This window comes from Panthera onca, chromosome X (assembly GCF_046562875.1).
Source record: "Panthera onca isolate mPanOnc1 chromosome X, mPanOnc1 haplotype 2, whole genome shotgun sequence".
Taxonomy (NCBI): domain Eukaryota; kingdom Metazoa; phylum Chordata; class Mammalia; order Carnivora; family Felidae; genus Panthera; species Panthera onca.
In genome coordinates, this window is record NC_138357.1 from 80,356,266 (window position 1) to 80,380,272 (window position 24,007).

The window sequence follows — 24,007 nt, forward strand, 5'->3', positions numbered from 1 at the left end:
GATTTTATCTATTTGGGTCATCTCCCTTTTCTTTTTGAGTATCCTGGTTAGAGGTTTATCAATTTTGTTTATTTTTTCAAAGAAACAACTCTTGGTTTCATTGATGTGCTCTACAGTTTTGTCAGATTCTTTATGGTTTATTTATGCTCTGATCTTTATTATTTCTATTCTGCTAGGTTTGGGGTGTCTTTGCTGCTCTGCTTCTATTTCCTTTAGGTGTGCTGTTAGATTTTGTATTTGGGATTTTTCTTGTTTCTTGAGATAGGCCTGGATTGCAATGTATTTTCCTCTCAGGACTGCCTTTGCTGCATCCCAAAGCATTTGGATTGTTGTATTTTCATTTTCATTTGTTTCCATATGTTTTTTTTTTAATTTCATCTCTAATTGCCTGGTTGACCCATTCCTTCTTTAGTAGGGTGTTCTTTAACCTCCATGCTTTTGGAGGTTTTCCAGACTTTTTCCTGTGGTTGATTTCAAGTTTCATAGAATTGTGGTCTGAACGTATGCATGGTATGATCTCAATTCTTGTATACTTATGAAGGGCTGTTTTGTGACCCAATATGTGATCTACCTTGGAGAATGTTCCATGTGCACTCGAGAAGAAAGTATATTCTTTGTTTTGGGATGCAGGGTCTAAATAGATCTGTCAAGTCCATCTGATTCAATGTATCTTTCAGGGCCCCTGTTTCTTTATTTATTCTCCATCTAGGTGATCTATCTATTGCTGTTAGTGGGGTAGTATTGTCCCCTCAATTACCATATTCTTATCAATAAGGTTGCTCATGTTTGTGATCAATTGTTTTATGTATTTGTGGGCTCCCGTATTTGGTGCATAGACATTTATAATTGTTAGCTCTTCCTGATAGGTAGACCTTGTAATTATTATATAATTCCCTTATTCATCTCTTGTTACAGGCTGTAGTTTAATGTCTAGTTTGTCTGATATAAGTATGGCTACTCCAGCTTCCTTTTCAGTTCCAGTAGCATGATAGACAGGTCTCCATCCCCTCACTTTCAATCGGAAGGTGCCCTCAGGTCTAAAATGAGTCTCTTGTAGACAACAAAGAGATGGGTCTTGTTTTTTTTTTTTTTTTTATCCATTCTGATACCCTATGTCTTTTGGTTGGAACGTTTAGTCAATTTACATTCAGTGTTATTATGGAAAGATATGAGGTTAGAGTCCTTGTGATGTCTGCAGGTTTCATGCTTGTAGTGATGTCTCTAGTACTTTGTCTCACAGGATCCCCTTAGGACGTCTTGTAGGGCTGGTTTAGCGGTGATGAATTCCTTAAGTTTTTGTTTGTTTAGGAAGACCCATATCTCTCCTTCTATTCTAAATGACAGACTTGCTGAATAAAGGATTCTTGGCTGCATATTTTTTCTGTTCATCATATTGAAGATTTCCCGCCATTCCTTTCTGGCCTGCCAAGTTTCAGTAGTTAGATCCCTCACTAGTCTTATCAGTCTCCCTTTATAAGTTAGAGCATGTTCATCCCTACCTGCTTTCAGAATTCCCTCTTTACCCTTGTATTTTGCCAGTTTCACTATGATATGTCATGCAGAAGATCGCTTCAACTGACGTCTGAAGGGAGTTCTCTGTGCCTTTTGGATTTCAATGCCTTTTTCCTTCCCCAGATCAGGGAAGATCTCAGCTATGACTTCTTCAAGTACACCTTCAGCCCTATTTCTCTCTCTCTTCCTTCTCTGGAATCCCAATGATGCATATGTTATTGCGTTTTATCACTTCACTTAGTTCTCTAGGTCTCCCCTCATACTCCTGGATTTTTTTTATCTCTCTTTTTCTCAGCTTCCTCCCTTTCCATAATTTTATCTTCTAATTCACGTATTCTCTTCTCTGCTTCTTCAATCCGAGCTGTGGTCCACTCGATTTTATTTTGCACCTCATTTATAGCATTTTTAACTCCTCCTCACTGTTTCTTAGTCCCTTGATCTCTGTAGCAATAGATTCTCTGCTGTCCTCTATATTTTTTTCAAGTCCAGCAATTAATTTTATGACTATTATTTTGTATTCATTTTCTGTTATATTGTTTAAATAGTTTTTGATCAGTTCATTAGCTGTCGCTACTTCCTGGAGTTTCTTTTGAGGAGAATTCTTCTGTTTCGTCATTTTGGATAGTCCTTGCAGTGGTGCAGAACTGCAGGGCTCTGCCCCTGTGCTCTCTGGAGTAACTTATGTTGGTGGGCAGGGCCACAGTCAGACCTGATGTCTGTCCCCAACCCACCGCTGGGGCCACAGTCAGACTGGTGTGTGTTAGTGTCAGGCATTGGGTGGGGTAAAGATAGGAGTTAGAGTCAAAAATAATTTTTGCAGTCAAAGGCTTTATTGGGAACTAAGGTTCCGGGCGAGGTTCTGTGACTCAGAGAGTGAGAGGAGTCAGGGAAGTTGCACCTGGTTGTGGTGGGGTAGGGTTTTTAAGCTGCAGCAGTTCTGGTTTTAAGTCTGGGTGGGTCTTTCTTTCACGCCAGGTTGTGTAGTTGCTAGGTGATTGGTTGACCTTCAGTTCTTTCTGGCGAGCTGCTCAGGGCTTTTCGTTGGATTGTGCTGGTGCTCGGTGATTGGTTGACCTTCAGTTTGTTCCAGCACGCTGGCGAGGTGGCCATCCCCTTCCAGGGACATCCTAACACTGTGTACCTTATCTTCCCCTCTCCCAGGGGCAAGACTCACTGTGGAGTGGTGTGGCCCCTGTCTGGGCTACTTGCACGCTGCCAGGCTTGTGGTGCTGCTTTGATGGGATCTGGCATATTAGCCGGGGTGGATCCGCAAGGTGCACAGGGGCGGGATGAGCAGGCTCAGTTCGCTTTGCCTTCTGTGTTCTCCTGTGGGATGGGCTCTGTGGCACTGGGAAGGAGGCATACCTGTTGGAGGGATGGATTCACAGAAGCATATCGTTGGGTGTTTGCACGGTGCAAGCATGTTCCGTGATGGGAACTGGTTCCCTTTGGGATTTTGGCTGGGGGTGGACGAGGGAGACATTGCTTCCCAGCGCCTTTGTTCCCCCCTGAGCTGTGCTCTGTCCTCTGGGGCTCAACTCTCCCTCCCGTTGTCCTCTAGCTCTCCCACTCTCCAAGCAGAGCTGTTGACTTATAACATTCCAGATGTTAAGTCCTGCTGGCTGTCAAAACACACTCTGGCCCCTCCGCTTTTGCAAGTCAGACTCAGGGGCTCTGCCTTGCTTGGTGGGCTGCCCCTTCACCACCCTGGCTCCCTCCTGCCAGTCCATGTAGCGCGCACCACCTCTCTGCCCTTTCTACCCTCTTCCTTGGGCCTCTTGATACACTTGGCTCTGGAGAGTCCTTTCTGCTAGTCTTCTAGTTGTTTTCTGGGTTATTTAGGCAGATGTGGGTGGTATCTAAGTGACCAGTAGGAATCAGTGTTCCCAGCATCCTCCTACGCTGCCACCTTAATATGGCCCCCCCGCCCTCTACTTCTGAAGGACTTCAGCTTTGACCCATTCCACCCCTCTGTGGGAGGGTCTCACTCAGCAATGGCTGAAGGAGCACTGGCTGAATGTAGGCTGAGCCCAGGAACGCTCTCTGGACCCTGCTGCTGCTGGTGCCCTGACACTGTGAACAGGTGCCAGCCCACCCAAGAAAAAGTTCATGAGATAGTGTAGCAGTAGCATTTCAGGGATTATGGAAAATCACATCACATATCTTGCACCAGGCTTCACTCTTAACAACCTTGCTCCAGCACCAGCGAAAGTGGCCGTTTTCTGGGGTCTACTGGGACTAAGTGCCTTCAACAGTCTCTACCAAATGTCCTTCTAGTAGTGGAACCACTTTCACCCATGTGGCCTGCAAACCTCGCGGACCCTTCTCTGTTCCTGGGGATTCACCCTTCCTATCAGAGCACCACCAGATATCAAGCTGCATAGTTGAAGACTTTGCACTCCCCCTTGTTTACAGTCTCTCCTTTCCTCTTTCTCCTTTTTTAGTTTAGTCTCTGCTGCTGGTTCCAATTTTCTACTTTCTCTCCAGCTGCTTTTGGGGAGTTGTGCTTTTCCTGTATTCTGCCCCTGCCCATCTCCTTCCTCTCTCTGCCAGCAAAGGCACCTCCCTTCCCGTGGCTTCTTGCTCCCAAGTTCACATCTCCACACCATGTTCCTACTGAATTCTGTGGTTCAGGTTGTGCAGATTGTTGTGTTAATCCCCCTATCAGTTTTCTAGGTGTGCAGGATGGTTTAATGTTGTTCTGGCTGTATTCATGGATGCCAGATACACAAAAACTTCCATGCAGTTCTGCCATCTTGGCTCCTCACCCAGCATAATATCTATTTTTTGAAGCTGTTCCAAAAAACATGGAAATGAAAAAGAAAATTTCAAACTCATTCTGAGGTCAGCAGTATGTTTATTTCAAAACTACACAAAGACCCTGATAAAAAGAGAATTACAGACCAATTGCCCTGATGAACACGAATGCAAAAGTTCTCAACAGGACACTATCAAATCGATTAAAAAATGCATTAATTATTCACCATGATCAAGTGGGACTTATTCTTGGACTGCCAGGCTGGTTCAGAATCTTCAAATCAATCAATTTGATTGATCACATTAACATAGAAAAAGTATAAGAATCATATGATCCTCTCAATAGATGCAGAAAAGCATTTGACAAAATACAGCATTGTTTCTTGATAAAAACAAAAACAAAAACTTCAAGACAGTAGGGATAGAAGAGACATACCTCAATATCATAACAGCCATATACAAAAGACCCACAGCTAATATCATCCTCAATGGGGAAAATCAGAGTATTCCCCCTAAGGTCAGGAACATGACAGGAATGTCCCCTATCACCACTCTTTTTCAACATAGTACTGGAAGTCCTAGGCACAGCAATCAGACAAGAAAAAGAAATAAAAGGCACCCAAATGCGCAGGGAAGAAGTCAAACTTTCTTCACAGATGATCTGATACTCTATGTGGAAAACCTAATAGACTCCCCCAAAATACTGATAGAATTGGTACATGATTTCAGCAAGTTTCAGTATATAAAATCAATGTACAGAAATCGGTCTCATTATTTTACACCAGTAATTAAGCAGAAGAAAGGGAAATCAAGGACTTGATCCCATTTAAATTGCACCAAAAAATATAAAGTACCTAGGAATAAACCTAACCAAAGAGGTAAAACAATCTGTGTGCTGAAAACTATAGAAAGCTTATGAAAGAAATTGAAGAAGACACAAAGAAATGTAAAAACATTCCATACTCATGGATTGCAAGAACAAATATTGTTAAAATGTCAATACTACCCAAAGTAAACAACACATTCAATGAAATCTCTATCAAAATGACACCAGCATTCTTCACAGAGCTGGAGGAAAAATTCTAAAATTTGTTTAGACACAGAAAAATTCTTGAGAGGGGATGCATTAAATACTTGATGGGGATTAAGGAGGGCACTTGTTTGATGAGCACCAAGTATTGTATATAAGTGTTGAATCACTAAATCATATGCCTCCAAATAATATTACACTGTATGTTAACAAACTGAATTTTAAATAAAACTTTGGAAAGTAAAACTGAGAAAAGAAAAAATAAAATAAAACAGTTAGTAACAGGAGATAAAGAAATATACTATATAATCATAAAGGGGACTATCAAACAATAAGATATAACAATTGTAAATATTAATGTCCCAAAAAGGAGGCACCCATATACAGCAATAAATAACAAGTACATAAGAACTCATTGATAAAAAAACAATAGCAAAGCACTTTAACACCCCCACTTACATCAATGGATTGACACTAAAAATAAAATAAACAGAAACAATGGCTTTAAATGACACACTGTACCAGATGGATTTAACTGATACATGCAGAACATTCCATCCTAAAACAGCAAAATACACATTCTTTTTAAGTGCACATGGATCATTCTCCAAAATACATTACATATTCGGTCACAAATCATACTTTAACATGTATAAAAAACATTGAAATCATACCGTGCACCTTTTCTCACCACAATGATAATGATAAGTAAATCAGAAAAAAAAAGGATGTGGAAAGAAAACAAACACATGGAAATCAAGTAAGAAGCTACTAAACAATGAATGGGTCAACAGGAAATCAGATAAGTAATTTAAAAAATACATGGAACTAAATTAAAATAAAAATACAATGGTCCAAAATCTACAAGATGCCAAAAAAGAAAAAAATAGCCCAAGGAAGAAAGTATATAGCAACACAGTTACATCAAGAAGCAAACAAAATCTCATATAAACAAACTAACTTTATATCTAAAGGAGCAAGAAAAATGAAAAACAATTGAAACCTAAAGCCAGCAGAAAGAAGGAAGTAATAAAGATTAGAGCAGAGATAAAATACATAGTACCTTAAAAAAATAATTGAACAGATCAATTAAACCAGGAGATTCTTCTTTGATAAATGTAAAAAATTAAATAAACCCCTATCCAGGCATATCAAAAATAAAAGAGAAAAACCCAAATACATAAATCACAAATGACAAAGGAGAAATAAAAACCAATGCCACAGAAATACAAAGAGGTATAAAAGAATATTAAGAAAAATTACATGCCATCAAATGGGACAATCTGGAAGAAATGGATAAATTCCTAGAAACATATAAATTACCAAAAATGAAACATGAAGAAATAGAAAACCTAAGCAGTCTCATAATCAGCAAAAAAATTGAATCCGTAATCACAAATGTCCCAAGAAACAAAAGTCCAGAACCAGATGGTTTCCCAGGTGAATTCTACCAGACATTTAAAGGAGAGGTAATACTTATTCTTCTCAAACTGTTCCAAAAACAGAGAAATGGAAGGAAAACTTAAAAACACAATCTATAAGGCCAGCATTACCTTATTTCCAAAAGAAGACACAAATCTGACTAATAAAATTACAGGCCAAAATACCTAATGAAATTGGATGCAAACATTCTCAACAAGATACTAACAAATCAAATCCAGGAGTACATTAAAAGAATCAGAGATCAATAGGACTTATTCCTGGTATGCAAGAGTGATTTAGTGTTCCCAAATCAATGTGACAAATCACGCTGATAAAATCAATGATAAGAAAAATAAGATCCTCTCAATAGATGCAAAAAAATAGCATTTGAGAATGTACAACATCCATTCTTGATAAAAACCGTCAACAAAATAGGGTAGAGGGAACATTCCTCAACATCATCAAGGCCATATATTAAAGACCCACAGTTATAGATTCCACCCACATCTGCCTAAATAACCCAGAAATTCACCAGAAGACTAGCAGAAGGGACTCTCCAGAGCCAAGCGTAGACAAGAGGCCCACAGAAGAGGGTAGGGAAGGTGGAAAGGCAGTGCGTGCTACACGGACTGGCAGGAGGGAGCCAGGGTGGTGGAGGAGCAGCCCCCAGCAAGGCAGAGCCCATGAGTCTGACTTGCAAACACAGAAGGGAAGGACTCCATGAATTCTGACAGGCAGCCGGACTTAACTTCTGGAATGTTATAAGTCAACTGCTCTGCTCAGAGTGAGAGGGCTAGAGGACAATGGGAGGGAAAGTTGTTGAGCCCGGGAAGACAGAGCTCAGATCAGTGGGGAAGAAAAGCACTGGCCAGCGCCATCTCCCTCTCCCATCCCCCAGCCAAAATTCCAAAGGGAACAAGTTCCCAGCACCGAACTTGCTTCCACCATGCAAACACCCAATGCTGTGCTTCTGTGGATCCATCCCTCTGATGGGGCTGCCTCTCTCCCAGTGCCAGAGGGCCCCTCTCGCGGCAGACCACTGAAGGCAAAGTGAGTTGAGCTTACCCCTCCAGCCCCTTTGCACCTTGTGAATCCACCCCAGCTAACACACCAGATCCCATCAAAGCAGCACCACAAGCCTGGCAGTGTGCAAGTAGCCCAGACAGGGGCCACACCACTCCACAGTGAGTTCTGCCCCTGGGAGAGGGGAAGATAAGGTACACACCAGTCCGAATGTGGCCCCAGCAGTGAGCTCGGGAAAACATCAGGTCTGACTGCAGCCCCGCCCACCAATGCAAGTTACTCCAGACAGCACAGAGGAAGGGCCCTGCAGTTCCACGCAACTCCAGGGACTATCCAAAATGACGAAACAGAAGAATTCTCCTCAAAAGAAACCCCAGGAGGTACTGACAGCTAACCAACTATCAAAAACGATTTAAGCAATGTAACAGAGAAAGAATTTAAAATAATATTCATAAAATTATTCGCTGGTTTTGGAAAAAGTATAGAGGACAGAGGAGAATCTATTGCTACATAGATCAAGGGACTAAGAAACAGGAGGAGCTAAAAAATGCTATAAATGAGGTGCAAAGTAAAATGGAGGTGACCACAGCTCGGATTGAAGAAGCAGAGAATACGTGAATTAGAAGATAAATATGGAAAAAGAGGAAGCTGAGAAAAAGAGAGATAAAAAATCCAGGAGTATGAGGAGAGAATTGGAGGACTAAGTGATGTAATAAAACGCAATAACATATGCATCATTGGGATCCAGAGGAGGGAGAGAGAGAGAAAAGGGCTGAAGGTGTACATAGCTGAGATCTTCCCTGACCTGGGGAAGGAAAAAGGCATTGAAATCCAAGAGGCACAGAAAACTCCTTTCAGACATCACTTGAAGCGATCTTCTGCATGACATATCATAGTGAAACTGGCAAAATACAAGGGTAAAGAGAGAATTCTGAAAGCAGCTAGGGATAAACATGCTCTAACATATAAAGGGAGACTGATAAAACTAGTGACAGATCTAACTACTGAAACCTGGCAGGCCAGAAAGGAATGGCAGGAAATCTTCAATGTGATGAACAGAAAAAAAAAATATGCAGCCAAGAATCCTTTATCCAGCAAGTCTGTCATTTAGAGTAGAAGGAGAGATAAAGGTCTTCCCAAACAAACAAAAACTGAAGGAATTCATCACCACTAAACCAGCCCTACAAGACATCCTAAGGGGGATTCTGTGAGTGAAATGTTGCAGGGATCACAAAGTACCAGAGACATCACTACAAGAATTAAACCTACAGACATCACAATGACTCTAAACCCATATCTTACTATAATGTAAGATGGACTGAATGTAAATGGACTAAACACTGAATGTAAATGGACTAAACACTCCAACCAAAAGACATAGGGTATCAGAATGGATAAAAAAACAAGACCCATCTATTTGCTGTCTACAAGAGAATCATTTTAGACCTGAGGACACCTTCACATTGAAAGTGAGGGGATGGAGAAGTATCTAATTATCATACTTCTGGAAGTCAAAAGAAAGCTGCAGTAGCCATACTTATATCAGAGAAACTAGATTTTAAATTAAAGGATGTAACAAGAGATGAAGAAAGACATTATATAATAATTACAGGGTCTCCCATCAGGAAGAGATAACAATTCTAAATACTATGAGCTCAATACGGGAGCTCTCATATATATATATATATATATATATATATATATATAACAATTAATCACAAACATAAGCAACCTTATTGATAAGAATATGGTAATTTCAGGGGACTTTAATACTCCACTTACAATAATGGATAGATCATCTAGACAGAGGATCAATAAAGAAGCAAGGGCCCTGAATGTTATACTGGATCAGATGGACTTGACAGATCTATTTAGAACTCTGCATCCCAAAGCAACAGAATATACTTTCTTCTCGAGTGCACATGGAACATTCTCCAAGATAGATCACATACTGGGTCACAAAACAGCCCTTCATACGTATACACGAATTGAAATCATACCATGCACACTTTCAAACCACAATGCTATGAAGCTTGAAATCAACCACAGGAAAAAGTTTGGAAAACCTCCAAAAGCATAGAGGTTAAAGAACACCCTACTAAAGAAGGAATGGGTCAACCAGGCAAATAGAGAAGAGATTTAAAAATATATGGAAACAAATGAAAATGAAAATATGACAATCCAAAGCTTAGGGATGCAGCGAAGACAGTCCTGAGAGGAAAATACATTGCAATCCAGGCCTATCTCAAGAAACAAGAAAAATCCCAAATACAAAATCTAACAGCACACCTAAAGGAAATAGAAGCAGAGCAGCAAAGACACCCCAAACCTAGCAGAAGAAGAGAAATAATAAAGATCAGAGCAGAAATAAACAATATACAATCTAACAAAACTGTAGAGCAGATCAATGAAACCAAGAGTTGGTTTTTTGAAAAAATAAACATAATTGATAAACCTCTACCCAGGCTTCTCAAAAAGAAAAGGGAGAAGACCCAAATAGATAAAATCATGAATGAAAATGGAATTATTACAACCAATCGCTCAGAAATACAAGCAATTTTCAGGGAATACGATGAAAAATTATATGCCAAAAAACTGGAAAACCTGGAGGAAATGGATAAATTCCTAAACACTCACACACTTCCAAAACTCAAACAGGAAAAAAATAGAAAACTTGAACAGACTCCTAACCAGCGAAGAAATTGAATCAGGTATCAAAAATCTCCCAACAAGTAAGAGTCCAGGACCAGTTGGCTTCCCAGGGGAATTCTACCAGACATAATACCTATTACCAGAGATAATACCTATTCTTCTCAAGCTGTTCCAAAAAATAGAAAGGGAAGGAAAAAACCCAGATTCATTCTGTGAGGCCAGCATTACTTTCATTCTTAATCCAGAGAGAGGCCCAGTAAAAAAAGAGAACTACAGGCCAATATCCCTAATGAATATGGATGCAAAAATTCTCAATAAGATACTAGCAAATCAAATTCAACAACATATATAAAGAATTATTCACCATGGTCAAGTGGGATTCATGTCTAGGCTGCAAGGCTGGTTCAACATTAGCAAATCAATCAACGTTATACATCACATTAATAAAAGAAAAGAACCATATGATCCTGTCAATCGATGCAGAAAAGGCATTGGACAAAATTTAGCATATGTTCTTAATAAAAACCCTAGAGAAAGTCGGGATAGAAGGAACATACTTAAACATTATAAAAGCCATTTACGGAAAGCCCACAGCTAATATCATCCTCAATGTGGAAAAACTGAGAGCTTTCCCCCTGAGATCAGGAACATGACAGGGATGTACACTCTCACCACTGGTGTCTAACATAGTGTTGAATGTTCTAGCATCAGCAATCAGACAACAAAAGGAAATCAAAGGCATCAAAATTGGCAAAGATGAAGTCAAGCTTTCCCTTTTTGCAGATGACATGGTATTATACATGGAAAATCCAGTAGACTCCACCCAAAGTCTGCTAGAACTGATATATGAATGCAGCAAAGTTGCAGGATACAAAATCGATGTAGAGAAATCAGTTGCATTCTTGTACACTAATAATGAAGCAACAGAAAGACAAATAAAAAACTGATCCCATCCACAGTTGCACCAAGAATTACAAAATATCTAGTAATAAACCTGACCAAAGATGTAAAAGATCTCTATGCTGAAAACTATAGAAAGCTTATGAAGGAAATTGAAGAAGATAAAAAGAATAGAAAAAACATTCCATACTCATGGGTTGGAAAAATCAATATTGTTAAAATGTCAATCCTACCCAAAACTATCTACACATTCAATGCAATCCCAGTCAAAATTGCACCAGCATATTTCTCAAAGCTAGAACAAGCAATCCCAAAATTTGTGTGGAACCACAAAAGGCCCCGAATAGCCAAAGTAATACTGAAGAAAACCAAAGCAGGAGGCATCACAATCCCAGACTTTAGCCTCTACTACAAAGCTGTCATCATCAAGACACCATGGGATTGGCACAAAAACAGACACATAGACCAATGGAATAGAATAGAAACCCCAGAACTAGACCCACAAACGTATGGCCAACTAATCTTTGACAAAGCAGGAAAGAACATCCAATGGAAAAAAAGACAGTCTCTTTAACAAATGGTGCTGGGAGAACTCGACAGAAACATGCAGAAGGATGTAACTAGACCACTCTCTTACACCATTCACAAAAACAAACTCAAAATGGATAAAGGACCTGAATGTGAGACAGGAAACCATCAAAACCCTAGAGGAGAAAGCAGGAAAAAATCCTCTCTGCCCTCAGGCGCAGCAATTTCTTACTTGACACATCTCCAATGGCAAGGGAATTAAAAGCAAAAGTGAACTATTGGGACCTCATGAAGATTAAAAGCTTCTGCGCTACAAAGGAAACAAGCAACAAATTTAAAAGGCAACCTACAGAATGGGAAAAGATATTTCAAATGACATATCGGACAAAGGGCTAGTATCCAAAATCTATAAAGAGCTCACCGAACTCCACACCCAAAAAACAAATAATTCAGTGAAGAAATGGGCAGAAAACATGAATAGACACTTCTCTAAAGAAGACATCCAGATGGCCAACAGGCACATGAAAAGATGCTCAATGTCGCTCCTCATCAGGGAAATACAAATCAAAACCACACTCAGATTTCACCTCATGCCAGTCAGAGTGGCCAAAATGAACAAATCAGGAGAGTATAGATGCTGGAGAGGATGTGGAGAAATGGGAACCCTCTTGCACTGTTGGTGGGAATGCAAACTGGTGCAGCCGCTCTGGAAAATAGTGTGGAGGTTCCTCAAAAAATGAAAAATAGATCTACCCTTTGACCCAGCCATAGCACTGCTAGGAATTTACCCAAGGGATACAGGAGTGCTGATTCATAGGGACACCTGTACCCCAATGTTTATAGCAGCAGTCTCAACAATAGCCAAATTATGGAAAGAGCCTAAATGTCCATCACCTGACGAATGGATAAAGAAATTGTGGCTTATGTACACAATGGAATACTACATGGCAATGAGAAAGAATGAAATCTGGTCTTTTGTAGCAACGTGGATGGAACTGGAGAGTGTTCTGCTAAGTGAAATAAGCCATACAGAGAAAGGCAGATAACATATGGTTTCACTCTTATGTGGATCCTGAGAAGCTTATCAGAAGTCCATGGTGGACGGGAAAAAAAAAAAAAAGAGGTTAGAGAGGGAGGGAGCCAAAGCATAAGAGACTCCTAAAACTAAGAACAAACTGAAGGTTGATGGGGGGTGGGAGGGAGGGGGGGGTGGGTGATGGTTATTGAGGAGGGCACCTTTTGGGATGAGCACTGGGTATTGTATAGAGACCAATTCGGCAATAAAGTTCACATTTAAAAATAGTTATTTCAACTTAAAAAATAAAGACCCACAGTTAATATCCTTAAAGGGTAAACTGAGATTTTCCTCTTTAGTCAGAAATAAGACAGGAATGTACACTCTCTCCATTGTCATTTAACATAGTAATAGACGTCCTAGCCTCAGCAATTAGACAAGAAAAGGAAATAAAATTGGCAAGGAAGAAGTCAAAGTTTCACTATTTGCTGATGACAGAGTACTCTATATAGGAAGCCTGAATGATGCCATGAAAAAATTGTTAGTCATTACACAAATTCAGTAAAGTTGCAGGATACAAAGTCAATGTACAGAAATCAGTTGCATTTCTGCAAACAAATAAAAAAGCAGCAGAAAAAGAAACCCAGTTATCAATCCCATTTACAATTGCCCCCAAAACCACAAGATACCTAAGAAGAAATTTAACAAAAAAAAAAAAAAGGTAAAGATGTGTACTCTGAAACGTATAGAACACTTATGAAAGAAACTGAAGATGAAACATAGAAATGGGAAAATATTCCATATTCAAGGATTGGAAAATAAAACATTGTTAAAATGTCTATACTACCCAAAGCAATCTACACGTTGAAAGCAATCTCTATGAAAATACCACCAGAATTTTTCACAGAACTAGAAGAAACAAACCTAACACTTGTACAGAACCACAAAAGACTTTGAATAGACAAAGCAATCTTGAAAAAAAAAAGCTGGAGGCATCACAATTCCAGACTTAAACTGTATTACAAGGCTGTAACATTCAAGAAAGTATGGTACTGGCACAAAAACAGACAGATAGATCAATGGAACAGAATAGAGAACCCAGAAATGGACCCACAATATATGGTCAACTAATCTTGAATGAAGCAGGAAAGAATAATTGTTGGAAAAAAGACAGTCTCCTCAATAAGTGGTGTGAAAAATGGACAGAAGCATGCATAAGAATGAACCTGGGTCAGTTTCTTACACCATACACAAAAATAAACTCAAAATAGAGAAAGTCCCAAATGTGAGACAGGAAACCATCAAAACCCTAGATGAGAAGACCTCTTTGGCCTCGGCCATAGGAAATTTTTACTGGATACATCTCCTTCGACAAGGGAAACAAAACCAAAAATCAATTATTGGGAGCTCATCAAACAAAATGCTTTTGCATAGTGAAGGAAACAATCAACAAAACTAAAAGGCAACCATTGGAATGGGAAAAGATATTTGCAAATGACATATTGGATAAAGAGTTAGTATCAAAATCTGTAAAGAACTTACAAAATTCAACTCCCCAAAAACAAATAATCCACTTAAAAATTGGCAGTAGACATGAATAGACATAATCAAGTGAAGACATGCAGATGACCAAATGACACATAAAAAGATGCTCAACAACACTCATCATCAGGGAACTATGAATCAACACTATAATGAGATACTAAATCACACCTGTCAGAATGGCTAAAATTAACAACATAAGAAACACAGATATGGGTGAGGATGTGGAGAAAGGGGAACCCTGTTACACTGTTGGTGGGAATGCAAACTGGTACAGCCACTCTGGAAAACAATGTGAAGTTTCCTCAAAAATTAAAATTACAACTGCCCTATGACCCAGCAATTGCATTGTTAGGCATTATGGAAAAGATAAAAAATACTGAGTCAGAGGGGCACATGCACCCTGATGTGTGTAGCAGCATAATCAATAATAGTCAAATTATGGAAAGAGCCCAAATACACATAAACTGTTTAATATATATGGAAAAGTGGTAGAATTAAAAAAAATAAGAAAGAAACAAAACAGATGAACATAGGAGAAGGGGCAGAAAATTAAAAGATAAAAACAGAGAGGAAGGCAAACCATAAGAGATTCTTAACTAAAGAGAACAAAATGAGGGTTGCTGGAGGGGAGGTGGGTGGAGATATGGGCTAAATGTGTGATGAGATTTAAGGAGGGCAGTTCTTGTGGTGATAATGGGTGTTATATGTAAGTCATAAATCACCAAATTCTACTCCTGAAACCAATACTAGAGTATATATGTTAACTCACTTCAATTTAAATAAAATCTTGTAAAGAAAGGCAAAAAAGAAAGAATGGAATATTAGCCATCAATAAGAATGCAATCTTGCTATGTGCAATGATGTGGATGGAACTAGAGTGAATATGTTAAGTGAAATAAGTCAGTCAGAGAAAGACAAATGCCATAGGATTTCACTCATATGTGAGTTTGAAAAAATAAAGCAGATTATAAGAGAGGAAAGGAAAAAATGGCACAAACCTTAAGAGACTCTTATTGTAACATACAAAGCGAAGGTTGTTGTAGTGGAGGTGGGAGGGAGGATGGGCTAAATGGGTGATGAGTATTAAGGATGGGTCTTGTGATAAGCACCAGATGTTATGTGTGAGTGATGAATCACTGAATTCTATGTCTGAAACTAGTATAACACTGTAAACTAAGTAGAATTTAAATAAAACTTGAAACATTAAAAAAATTTCTTTGTGTCTTCTTCAATTTCCTTCATAAGCTTTCTATAGTTTTCAGCATATAGACATATTTGGTCACATTTATTCCTCGGTATTTTATGGTTCTTCATGCAATTGTAAATGGGATCAGTTTCTTTAATTCTCTTTCTGTTGCTTCATTATTGGTGTATAAAAATGCAACCCATTTATGTACATTGATTTTGTACCCTGTGACTTTGCTGAATTCATGTATCAGTTATAGCAGTATTTTGGTAGAGTCTTTTGGATTTTCCATGTAGAGTATCATGTTGTCTGTGAAAAGTGAAAGTTTGACTTCTTTGCCAATTTTGATGCCTTTTATTTCATTTTTTTGTCTGATTGCTGATGCTAGGACTTCCAACACTATGTTAAACAACAGTGGTGAGAGTGGACATCCCCATCATGTTCCTCATCTCAGGGGGAAAGCTCTCAGTTTTTCCCCATTAAGGATGATATTAGCTGTGGGCTCTTCATAAATGGCTTTTATGATGTTTAAGTATGTTCCTTCTATCTGGACTTTCTCGAGGGTTTTTATTAAGAAAGGATGCTGTAGTTTGTTGAATGCTCTTTCTGCATCTATTGACAGGATCATATGGTTCTTATCCTTTCTTTTATTAATGTGATATATCACATTGATTGATTTGTGAATATGGAACAAGCCCCAGGAATGAATTCCACTTCATCAGGGTGAGTAATTCTTTCTATATTCTGTTGAATTCGATTTGCTGCTATCTTGTTGCAAATTTTTGCATCCATGTTCACTAGGGATATTGGCCTGTAATTCTCCTTTTTTGTGGGGTCTCTGTCTGCTTTGGGAATCAGGGTAATACTGGCTTCATGGAATGAGTCTGGAAGCACATTCCTTGCTCATGGATAGGAAAAATAAATATTGTTAAAATGTCAATACTACCCAAAGCTATCTATACATTCAATGCAATCCCAGTCAAAATTGCACCGGCATTCTTCTCAAAGCTAGAACAAACAATCTTAAAATTTGTATGGAACCACAAAAGACCCCGAATAGCCAAAGTAATACTGAAGAAGAAGACCAAAGCAGGAGGCATCACAATCCCAGACTTTAGCCTTTACTACAAAGCTGTAATCATCAGGACAGTATGGTATTGGCACAAAAACAGACACATAGGCCAATGGTATAGAATAGATAACCCTGAATTGGATGCACAAATGTCTGGCCAACTAATCTTTGACAAAGCAGGAAAGTGCATCCAATGGAAAAAAATACAGTCTCTTTAGCAAATGGTGCTGGGAGAACTAGACAGCAACATGCAGAAGAATAAATCTAGACCACTTTCTTACTCCATACACAAAAAATAAACTCAAAATGGACGAAAGACCTAAAGGTGAGACAGGAAACCATCAAAACCCTACAGGAGAAAGCAGGCAACAACCTCTTTCATCTCAGCCACAGCAATTTCTTACTCAACACATCTACAAAGGCAAAGGAACTAAAAGCAAAAATGAACTATTGGGATCTAATCAAGATTAAAAGCTTCTGCACTGCAAAGGAAAGGATCAACAAATATAAAAGGCAACTGGCAAAATGGGAAAAGATATTTGCAAATGACATATCAGATAAAGGGTTAGTATCCAAAATCTATAAAGAACTTACCAAACTCAACACCCAAAAAACAAATAATCCAGTGAACAAATGGATAGAAGATATGAATAAGCACTTTTCCAAAGAAGACATCCAGATGACCAACAGACACATGAAAAGATGCTCCATGTCACTCATCAGGGAAATACAAATCAAAACCACACTGAGATAGCACCTCACGATGGTCAAAGTGGCTGAAATGAACAAATCAGGAAACTACAGATGCTGCCGAGGATGTGAAGAAATGGGAACCCTCTTGCACTGTTGGTGGGAATGCAAGCTTGTGCTGCCACTCTAGAAAACAGAGTGGAGTTTCCTCAAAAAAATTAAAAATAAAACTACCCTATGACTCAGCAATAGCACTACTGAGAATTTACCCAAGGTATACACAGGAGTGCTGATGCATGGGGCACATGTACCAGCACTTTCAACAATAGCCTAATTATGGAAGGAAATTAAATGCCTTTCAACTGATGAATGGATAAAGAAGATGTGGTTTATATATATAATGGATTACTACTTGGCAATAAGAAAGAATGAAATCATGCCATTTGCAGCAATGTGGATGGAACTGGAAGGGATTATGCTGAGTGAAATAAGTCAGTCATAGAAGGACAGATATCATATGTTTTCACTCATATGTGGATCTTGAGAAACTTAACAGAAGACCATGGGAGAAAGGAAGGGGAAAAATAGTTACAAACAGAGAGGCAAGGAGGCAAACCACCAGACTCTTAAATACAGAGAACAAACTGGGGGTGGACAAGGGTGTGGGGGAAAGGGGAAATGGGTGATGGACATTGAGGAGGCACTTGTTGGGATTAGCACTGGGTGTTGTATGTATGCCAATTTGACAATAAATTATATTTAAAAAATAAAAATGCCTAAAGTATAGTTTAATATAATAAAACTGAAACAGGAAGAAAAAAAAAAAACTTGAACAGACTGGTAACCAGCAAAGAATTTGGATCAGTATTCAAAAATCCCCCCCAAAAAATAAAGGTCCAGGGCCAGATGGCTTCACAGTGAATTCTACCAAGCATTTAAAGAATTATTAATATATATTCTTCTCAAAGTGTTCCAAAAATTAGAAACGAAAGGAAAACTTACAAATTTATTGTATGAGACCAGTATTAACCCGATAGCTAAACCAGATAAAAAGAAAATTACAGGCTTAGATCCCTGATGAACATGGATGCAAAAGTTATCAAGGAAATACTAGGAAATCAAATCCCAACAACATGTTAAACGAATCATCCAACACATCAAGTGGCATTTATTCCTGTGCTACAAGTGTGCTTCAGTATTTAAAAATCAATCAACATGATATATTACACTAATAAAAGAAAAGATAACAGACATCTGATCCTCTCAACAGACTCAGAAAAACCATTTGACAGAGTACAACCACCATTAATGATTTAAAAAAATCACCAAAGTATGGTTACGGGGAATATACTTCAACATAATAAAGGCCATATATGAAACACCCACGGCTAAAACCATCCTCAATGGGGCCAACCTGAGAGCTTTTACTCTCAGGTCAGGAACAAGACAGGGATGTCTGCTCTCACCACTGTTATTTAACAGAGGACTGGAAGTCCTAGCCACAGCAATCAGGCAACATAAAGAAACAAATGGCATCACCAAGGAAGAAGTCAAACTTTAACTATTTGAGATGACATGACACTCTATATAGAAATAGCAAAACACCACCAAAGCAATTATTAGAACTGATACACAAATTCAGTAACATTGCAGGATAAAAAATTAAAGTACAGAAATTGATTCCATTTCTGTAAACCAATAAAGAAGCAGTAGAAAGAGAAATCAAGGAATCAATATGATTTACAATTACACCAAAAAATGTAGGATAGTAAGGAATAAAACAGAAGTAGTAAAAGATCTGTACTTTGAAAACTATAAAGCACTGATGAAAGAAATTGAAGATGACACACAAAATGGAAAAATATTCCAAGCTCATGGATTAGAAAAACAAATACTGTTAAAATATTTATACCACCCAAAACAATCCACACAGTTAATACAATCTCTATAAAAATACTAACAACATTTATCACAGAGCTAGAACAAACAATCCTAAATTTTGTATGGAATCACATAAAAACCCAAATGGCCAAAGAAGCCATGAAAAAGAAAATAATGCAGGAGACATCACAATTCTTGACTTACATTACAAAGCTGTAGTGATCAAGACACTATGATCTGGACACAAAAATAGACATATAGATCAATAGACCAGAATAGAAAATCCAGAAATGAACCCAGAAATGTATGTTCAACTATTCTTCCACAAAGCAGAAAAGAATGTTCAATGGTAAAAAGACAGTTTCTCCAATAAATCGTTTTGGGAAAGCTAAACATCAACATGCAAAGAATGAACCTGGACCACTTTCCTACACCATAAACAAAAATAAATTCAAAATGGATTAAAGACCTAAATGTGAAACCTGAAACCATGAAAATCCTGGAGAAGAACATAGGTAGTAACCTCTTTGACATCAGCCATAGCAACTTCTTACTTTACTAGATATGCCTCCTGAGTCAAGGGAAACAAAAACAAATATAACTATTGGGGCTACATCAAAATAAAAAGCTTCTGCACACTGAAGGAAATGATCAATAAAACTAAAAGGCAACACCTGGAATGGGAGAATATATTTTCAAATGATATGTCTGATAAAGGGTTACTATCCAAAACATATAAAGGACTTATAAAACCTAACACCCCAGAAACAAATAATCCAATTAAAAATTGTGAGGACACGAATAGACATTTATCAAAAGAAGACATCCAAATGGCCAACAGACACTTGGAAAGATGCTCAACATCACTCATCATGAGGGAAATATGTATTGAAACCACAATGAGATATCATCTCACAGCAATCACAATGGCTAAAACTTACAATAAAGGGAAGAACGGATGTTGGTGACAATGCACAATTTGGGGACCTCCCCTTACACTGTTGGTGGGAATGCAAACTGGTGCAGCCACTCTGGAAAACAGTATGGGAATTCCTCAAAAAGTTAAAGAGAGAACTACCCTATGATCCAGCAATTGCACTACAAGGTGTTTACCCAAAGGTACAAAAATACTGATTTGAGAGGACACATGAACCTTGATGTTTATAGCAGCATTTTCAACAATAACCAAATTATGGAAAAAGTCCATATGTCCATGGACTGATGAATAGATAAAGAAGAGGTGATACACACACACACACACACACACACACACGCACACACACACACACACACACTGGAATATTACTCAGCCATCAAAAAGAATATCTTGCCATTTGCAACATCATGGATGGAGCTATGGTGTATTATGCTAAACAAAATATATCAGTCAGAGAAAGAATAATACCGTATGATTTCACTCATATGTGGAATTTTAGAAACAAAACAGATGAACATAGGGGAAGTAAGAGGAAAATAGGAGAGGGAGGCAAACCATAAGAGACCTAACATAGAGAACAAATTGATAGTTGTTGGAGGGAAGATGGGTGGGTTGGAGGATGAGCTAAATCAGTGATGGGTTAAGGAGGGCACTAGTAGTGATGAGCAATGGGTGTTCTACGTAAGTGTTGAATCACTAAATTCTACACCAAAATATAATACTGCACTGTATGTTTACCAACTGGAATTTAAACAAAAGCTCAAAAAAAGGGAAAAAAAAGCATATTGGTATATCTATATTCACAACTCATTGAAAAGAGAAAGAAAAGAAAAGAAAAAGAAAAAGAAAAAGAAAAAGAAAAAGAAAAAGAAAAAACAGACAACAATCCAGAACAAACTGAAGGTTACCAGAAGGATGGTGGGTGAAGGGATGGGTTAAATAGGTGACAGAGATTTAGGAGTACATTTGTTGTGATGAGCACTGGATGTTGTATTTAAGTTTTGAATCATTAAGCTGTACATCTAAAACTAATATATACAGTTTGTTACTAAGGGGAATTTAAATAAAAACTTTAAAAAGGCAATGGAAAATGTTAATATTTTGCTGTGAGTCATTTAGAATGGAAGGTGTGCTTATAGTTGATTGTTTTCTTCTCCAGGTCAATTTCCTGAACTTTACACCAGGCTTACATTGTTAATGTAATTATTTTGCAATCAGTGAAAAAGAAAAAAAAAGAGAGGAAAAAAGGAAACAAAATATCTTCAAGAAGTCTGAGAATGACTAATCAGTAAAAAATACCTAGAGATTGGTTCAGCACATTTCTCTGGTCCTATCTCAAATCCTCTTAAATGACAGGAAAGGTAGGTTTCTGTACATAAAGAATAACTCCAGAAGGGCAAGGGGAAAGAAAAGGCAAATACTTGAAAGGTGTAAGGCAGATGAGGCAGTGGCACCAGGGCAGGAGTGGGGAGCCTGGAGTTTTGAAAAGGAGAGGGGGCGCTTAGATGTTGTGGGAGGGTGTTTGGGGCCAGGCTCCTGACTTTGGAAAGGGGTGTGCAGGCTGACAAGGAGAGCTTCCTAGATCGAGGGCAGTGGTAGGCTTTGAGACTTGGAAGATGTGGGCGGAGTTTGGCAGGAAGGGGAGGCTTCTTTCCAGGCAGGAAGCTGTGCTCCAGAAAGAGGGAAGAGACTGTGGCTGACGCAGCGATTAGTGAGAGCCAGATGTGACCGAGGAGGCACAGCAGATTAGGAGGGCTGGGGACACCGCCGCCATGCTCTTTGTTTGCCCGGCTACCCTCCCAGACATGCCCCCCCCCCCCCGCCCCGTCCATGCATTCTTACCTCCTAGCTCTTATAAACACAGAGCTAGTCGCCTGCTGATCCTCCTTGGCCACAGGCTCACAGCAGAGACAGCAGCAAGGTGCCCGATTTGGGCGTGTAACGCCCACCATCCCCTGCCTTGGGGAGTCTGTACCTCTTGGCCTGGGAATTGTTGGACGCTGGGGGGAGAAACTGGGGGGGGGGGTTCTCCCTATTTCTTTTACCCTAGCCTTAGATCCCTTGCTCTAATACAGGCTGAAAGAGGTGGGCAGGAAGTTTACTGCAGGCATGCAGCCAAGATGTTTTGATTTCCATCTTTCCTGTATAGTTTTCATGTAAAATTTAGGCGCGGGTGACGGGTTGCAGTAATTAAAAGAAAAAGTTCATCTTGTCCTGCGTTGAATATATTTTTTTCTTAATTTCCTTTTTTGGCCCTCCTTGCTACTGTGCTCCTTGCAGCTATGAAGACCCCATTTGGAAAGGTGGTTGCAGGGCAGCCGTCTAGGACAGGCACAAAACGTACCAGTGTGTCTGTTACCATGATGAAGAGAAAAGCTGCCCACAAGAAGCGTAGGAGCAGGCACACCTCCCAGCATCAGAGGAGCATCGTGGGCTGCAGAAGTCGGCAAGGATGGAAAGATGGAGATGCATCTCTAACACAGTGGAAAGGAACCATTCTGGATCAGGTACCTGTAAATCCCTCTTTGTATCTTTTTCAAATATGATGGATTTGACTGTGTTTATGGATTGGAACTTCACAGAGATAAAAGAGTGTCCTTACTTGAAGTCTTCTGTAATACAGTTGTATCGTCTAGAATCAGTGATACACACTTAGCAGAAATTATGATTGGCAAAGCAGTAGAACATATTTTTAAGACAGAGGAAGGTTCCAAAAATGAATTGAGGGGGATGGTCTTAGCTCAGGCACCTGTCATGAACACATGGTTTTATATTACTTATGAGAAAGATCCTGTATTATATATGTACCAGCTCTTAGATGATTATAAAGATGGTGACCTACGCATCCTTCGAGATTCCAATGATTCTCCTCCTGCAGATAGAGAACAAGGAGAAGTTGTGGACAGTCTAGCAGGCAAATGTAGAATATGCCAAAGATGATGGCTCCAAGAGAACTGGCATGATCATTCAACAAGTAGAAACAAAACCCTCTGTGTACTTCATCAAATTTGATGATGATTTCCATATCTATGTCTATGATTTGGTAAAAACATGTTAAGGATCATCTTGAAATTTGCCAAAATGTGAGACTTCGTAAAATCTGTACACACAAAAGGTCTTGATTGGTTTCTAATTTTTAAGAACAGTCTTCTCCCTTTTTGCATGCTTTTGCCAAAAAAAAAAAAAAAATGAAACTTTCACCCTCTCAGACATTTTTGGAAGAAATCTTTTGTCCTTCTTTCCAAACTTTTAATTGGCTCTTCCCCACAGGAGAATGATTGATTTGTCTAACTAGTGAGTAAGGTCTGACATCCAGTGGCCCTTATTTTTATATTGTGTAGTGGCAATGGTTTCTTTTGTGGTGTCTTAGCAAGACTGTGGAACACATAGATTAGAATCAGTGTTCAGTGATCAATAGGCTTAATGATGTTTTAGGTACTGGCATTGGTAAATAGAAATATAATAGACATTTGTTAGGTTTTGTTTTGTTTTGTTTTCAACTCTATACTGTTTCTTGGTTGATCCTATGAAACCTATGTGCAGAAAAATGTGAGCCCTACTGCAGCAGAAAAAATAGGTAGTGGAATGGGTCATATATTCCATTATTAAAGGCATTAGTGAAGGTTAAACTAAGTATAGAAAAAGCAAGTTTGAAAAACAGGCAATGTTTTGGAGAAAAGCACCTGAACAAAGCCAGTGCTTTCTCATTGAGTTTCTGATAAAAGCTCCATTAGCAGTAACAGACATGCCTTGGACTTTTACGACTTTGGGGCTGGGACTCATAGCAGTACAATTAACCACTTGGGAAATATCTTTAAAATTAATTTAAGTTCACAAGCCATGGAGTCCAGACTACC

General features: G+C 38.8%; 1 pseudogene; it reads left to right on the plus strand.

Annotated features, from left to right (window-relative positions):
- The first annotated feature begins 22,173 nt into the window (after nucleotides 1-22,173).
- On the plus strand, nucleotides 22,174-23,208 carry LOC145713785 (spindlin-3-like; annotated as a pseudogene).
- Nucleotides 23,209-24,007: the final 799 nt, after the last annotated feature.